This window comes from Benincasa hispida, chromosome 10 (assembly GCF_009727055.1).
Source record: "Benincasa hispida cultivar B227 chromosome 10, ASM972705v1, whole genome shotgun sequence".
Classification (NCBI taxonomy): Eukaryota; Viridiplantae; Streptophyta; class Magnoliopsida; order Cucurbitales; family Cucurbitaceae; genus Benincasa; species Benincasa hispida.
In genome coordinates this window covers 39,018,856-39,024,661 of record NC_052358.1, presented here as the reverse complement: position 1 = coordinate 39,024,661, position 5,806 = coordinate 39,018,856, and the positions used below count along the sequence as shown (strand labels likewise).

The following is a 5,806-nucleotide window of genomic DNA, read 5'->3' as shown; positions in this document are numbered from 1 at the left end:
GTATTTTCGTTTTTTCTTATTAGCTGAAATAAGAAAAAAGGGAGCCGCCTGGTGTTGAAGCTGCCGCAGCCGACTGGAACAAACAAACTGTCGGTCGAAGAGGCGCGGCTGGACTTGGGTGTCGGCTTCGTGGAAGAGCCATGGCCAGTTCTTGTGTGGAGGAGCAGTGGCTGATTCGAGCTTGGTCGGACTTCGCCGATTTGAGCAGCAATGTGGGCTTGAATCCGGCGGTTCAGTAGTTCGCTGTGGTGGCTGCATCCGGCAGCAATTATCGGTGGTGAGAGAGAGGCGTGGGTCTGTGCGTGGTTCGTCGATCAGAGGTGGGTAGCACACTGTTTTGGGCTATTTTGCAATGGGTTATTCTCAGTTTTCAGAGGTGACGTTGTGTGCGGATCTCTCGGTATCAATAGATACTAAAAAGTTACAGATTGGTGATTTCGTTGATTATCTGTAATTTGTAAAATTCCTTTATTGCTCATTAATAAATGAATTCAAGCTGGTTCTCAAAGTGGATGTAGACCAAACTGGTCGAACCACTCTATATTTTGGTGTTCTTTACTGCTTTCGATTTATTTTTGCTGATTGTTTGCGTTTTGTTTCGCCATCTAAGTTAGGTTCAGAAACTCTCACAGTTATCTTCCCTTATAAACACATGATCATCTTTTGATCTAGCTAATATGGAACTTTGATTGTATTCTCAATACAACCTAAAGTTCTTAAGGGTGAAAAAGTGTGTTTTAACCAAATGGCTTAATTGTTTCTTGCAGGATATATTAATAGCAGGGATTGACACAACTGCTGTGACCTTAGAATGGATTTACTTAACAATCCAATCGTGTTAGAGAGGGTCAAAGCCGAGATAGATTATTCTATAGGACAAGAGCGTATGGTGAATGAAGCTGATTTGTCGAGTTTAAGTTACCTACAAGGAATAATCTCTGAGACACTGCGGCTAAGTCCACCTGGTCCTTTGCTTGTACCACACTATGCATCCGAAGACTGCAAAATAGGAGGTTATGACATCCCACATAAAACTATTGTGTTGATTAATGTTTGAGCTATACATCGAGATCCCAATCTATGGGAAGATGCCACCTGTTTTAAGCCTGAAAGACATGCAAATGTGGCTGAATTTGACTACTCATACAAACTATTGCCATTTGGTTTGGGGAGAAGAGCATGCCCTGGCATGGCTATTGTGCAACGTGTGGTTGGCTTGACTTTAGCATCATTGATCCAATGTTTTGAGTGGAAAAGTGCGTCCAAGTCATTGGTTGATATGAGAGAAGGCAAATGACTCACAAGGCTCAAAGCTGAGCCAGTAATAGCCAAATGTATGCCGCGCTCGATCGTGAAAGCAGTTCTTAGCGAAATAATTAGCCAGATTATTTGAAAGTTTGAATTTTCAATAGCAATTATAAAGAATGTAACTTTTAGTTTCCCAAATTAAATTACTATGTATTACCAATTGAATCCATCCGTATATGTAAAGTAAATGAATAAGGTAGTTTTTTTCTTTTTTTTTTTTTTAGTTGAAGTTTGTGAAATAGTTTTCTTTTATCCTTAATATTTTAAAACTTAAAAAAAAAAAAATCATTTGGATATATAAGTTCATACAAGTGTCAACCGAGCAGTATTAGAATATTGATCGAATCTAGTTGAGATTGTTGAATGAGACTATTTAATTAATTGATGACATTTTTTATTTTATTATGTCTTTATTAGCTAAAAGGAAAAGTGCATCACATATGGTTAAAAATCTTCAAACTATGAATTTTTACAGTGAAATGTAAATATTGATTCTATCCCGGGAAGTTGCAAGAGTAGCAATATATATATATATATATATATATATATATAAATTTAGCAACAATTTTTTTTTTTTTATATATCAGTTGTAAATCAATAACATATCCTGTATACTTTATATATATTTATTGTATTAGTTAATTGATATACTTTATGTTTGGTACGTCAGTCAACTGAAATGCTTTATATTTAGTTGATGGGTAAACTATACAATTAATATAGATCAAATTTATCATTTATTATGCCATATTTATCTGCCAACAAGTGTGCATGCCCTTGTTCTTATTCATGGATTTAATTTGAATCTTTATTTAGAGTATCAATTGTCTAGTACATCATCATCCACTTACAATGATTCTATTCGTCCTATTGGTAACGATTTTGATTAATGTATGTTGATAAATTAAACAAGCACACATGGTCAAGTTATAGTAAATAAAACGACATAAGAGGTCAAGTATCGTCTTCAGAGATCAAATGAACTGTTTTGTCAATCTATTTTATAATTGTGTCAAATTTAGCTATAGGAAATCGAGTTTGAGTTTGTGAATCTTTAAAAACAAGTAAAACTAAAAAAAAGTGTGAAAATCCAAGAGTTCGTTCTAGGGTATTGATTTCATTTCATACTTCATTAAGCTATTAGTAGTGCATCTATAGAATCTTGTATAAACATTATGCTCAAGTCTACAAATTTAAATCAAGATTACTTCCTATAAAAAATAACATATGTTCATGCAATTTAGATAATAACTAATTTTCTAATACTAAATTAAGAAGTAAGGCACTAAGAAATGTCATTAACAACTTTCACTATTAACCTAACCATTTTCTTGAAAGATTAACAATAATTCAATAATATAAATCCAGTTAAAAATTTCATTCATCAAATCAAACATACAACCTAAACATTCATTGGAGGCCAAGCAATAAGAATAAAGCACAATACCATTGAAAAGCATAAAGTTGAACAATACTATTCGTCTGAAATACATAACATCTACAGGTCCTTAACTTCAAAATAACATTACATGATAACAAACTACCTATAAAACACAATTATACAACCTAACTACATTTGTTGGGAGATGCATCTTCAACATAAATCTCGAGATACGTACAAAATATAAATTTAAATAAGTGTAATGCTCAATATACCATATACCAATCTCAAAATTAATATAGAATTTAAAACTCAAGTAAGAACATTAATGAATTGAAACAAACCAACTCCCCTTTAACTTCAAACTAAACTCAATATTGAACTTAAAACCTAACCTAAACTTAATCATAATTATACATTTACCCATATACCAACTTTAAAACCAATATAAGAATATTAACAACTAAAACCCACTTTAACTTCAAACCAACCCAAATTTACACATTTTAAACTCAAACTCAATATACACCTCCTCTCCCCCCACCCTCACTTATTTTATCACATATTGAATATAACATATACCCATCTTAAAAATTATTCTCAATAATATAGAACTTAAAACTCAACTGAGAACATTAAGTATTGAAACAAACCAACTCATATCTACATATTTCAATCTCAAACCTAATATAGAACTTAAAACACAACGTAAACTTAAACATAATTATACGTTTAGTCCTTTACCAATTTTAAACCCAACATAAAAATATGAACAAATTCAAATGAAATTTATTCAATCTCATATTCAACTTTAAAACGAAAGGTTAGATAAAATGTCAACATAATTAGACAATCACCCCCTTTCCCAATTTTAAACCCAAGAAGTTCCAGCTGGATAGGTTTGGCACTTATATCCCATTATAGCATATATCCCATCTCAAAATTTTTCTCAATCTCAATATAGCACTTATAACTCAACTGAAAACCCCACTTATTTTAACCGCAAACTTAACTTCAGAACACTAACTATATTTTACATAACTATGCATTTATGTTGTTACCATAGCTGCAGGATAACAATATACACAATCTTCTAATTACTTTACTACGAAATTGAAGAGCTCATACCTAGTTCGGTTTATCTCTCATGAGTTGTAAGATTATAGCTTTCTATCATCCATCTCAGATTGTCTTCTTTCTTCTAGTTCGTCCAATCTCACCAATCTAGACTTTAAGGATTCTCTCTTTTTGTTGCTCCTCTATAACTTTCAATGAGGATGCACTGGACAGTTATTTATTTTTTGTTTTGTTTTTTTTTACCCTTTGGTGTCCTATCAATGTCCACTCCTGTGCCCAACACCTGCTCGCATATTTCTTCTTCCGATATTGGTTGAGATCCTTCCTGGGTGGAGGTTTCTCTCAGCTCGACTATTTAACTCTACGATAATAATTAGAACTATCTTCGAATGCCTTAATCTTAGATTATCAAATCCATAATAGTAATAACATCAAACAAACAAAACTTGAAAACAGAGAAAATGTAATTCAATATATACTTGAATTATATTTAGGTAATTGAGTTATATATCCGAGAAAAAAAAAGGGAAAAATATACAAGAATATGAAATTATATCAATTTTTTAGTTCATGAAAGTGTCTAAGACTTCTTGTCATTGTCATGGTGAAAGTGTTTAAGAGAAGGATTTGGAAAATATGAAATTATGAATATGAAATATATACAAGCAAATACTAAGAGAAGTATTTGGAAGAGGCTAAGACTTGTTGTCACTGTCATGGTGAAAGTGTCTTAAATAGTTTAGATGCACAAGTTAGGGTTTCTCGAAGGCAATCAAATGGTAAATTAGAGTGTTTTTCTTGGATATTCTTTCGCAATGATTAGAAAGCAACTTCACTCTTTGTCATGAATGCAAATCTTGCTTACTTCTCTTTCTTCTCCTTCCTCTTTTTCACTTTCAATCTTTTTATATTTTCATTCCAACACAACAAACTCATTAATTTTAATCATTCCCACTTTAACTCAATTCAATTTTACCACTAACTCAATCACAAAATTACAACTCAAAAACAAAAGCATAGGGTTCAACACACTTATTTAACACTCTAACCCAATTCTTAAATGGTTACGACATTATATTCTCAATTCCAAATCTCAAAGGTTTGTGGTTGAACTCGAACATTATATAGCACAAAATCCAACAAATAATTATTGAAAAAGAAAAAGTCATAAATGCAAGCACAAAGACAAAGTGTTACGTGGATAATTAAAATAATATTAAAAATTAAAAAATCCAATTTCAGGATGGATCTCATGATAACAATAATGAAAAAAAAAATTTAAAATTATTAAATGAAAAGAAGAAGAAGAAGGGGGAAACTAACAGTTTAGCGAAAAATGAAAAAGAACAAAAAAAAGGGAGAAAACGGGAAAAAAAAAGTTTCGTACCTGGTTGTGGACGGACGGACAACGATGTTCGGATGGCGACTACAAGAAGAAAGAACGAAGGAGAAGAAAAAATGGAAGAAAGAAGAAGGAAGAAACTGGGGATGGCATGTGAGTTTTAAAACGAACTTTTTCCGACGATCGTTTGGTAAACCGTCGGACTAAATATCAATTTTCCGACAGTTTTCCCCCCACCGCCGGGATAAAGTGAATAAAAATTCCAAAAACTCTCTTTTTTAAATTAATTCTCCTCCGAAAATCGTATAACCGTCGGCATATGAGTAAAATCCCGATAGTCGACGCACATACTGTCGGAATAACTCAACAATATCCTGACGGTTGTTTTGAATACCGTCGGGATAAGTTTAAAATTTTTCGTCACTTTTTATATATATATTTCACCACTTGTTGATGGTTTTGTTCTATCAGGTTAAATCAGGTTGTTTCGACGACGTTCCTCCTACCGTCAGGATAACATAAAATGCAAGTTTCCCATTTTTTTACGGTGGAAAGCAATAAAAACAGTTTTTGTTTTAGATAAAAGGAAAACATGAAAGAAATTAAAATGAAAAGAGTAAATGTAATCTAGGATTCAAGGTGATCCAATTTCTAGAGCAAGAGGGACAATTCTATGCAATTTCTATCATGGAGTTCAT

The 5,806-nt window shown here is 32.4% G+C and overlaps 1 pseudogene; it reads left to right on the top strand.

Annotated features, from left to right (window-relative positions):
- The window catches only part of LOC120089068, an 8,132-nt pseudogene extending 6,739 nt beyond the window's left edge, over positions 1–1,393 (top strand).
- The last annotated feature ends 4,413 nt before the right edge of the window (positions 1,394–5,806 follow it).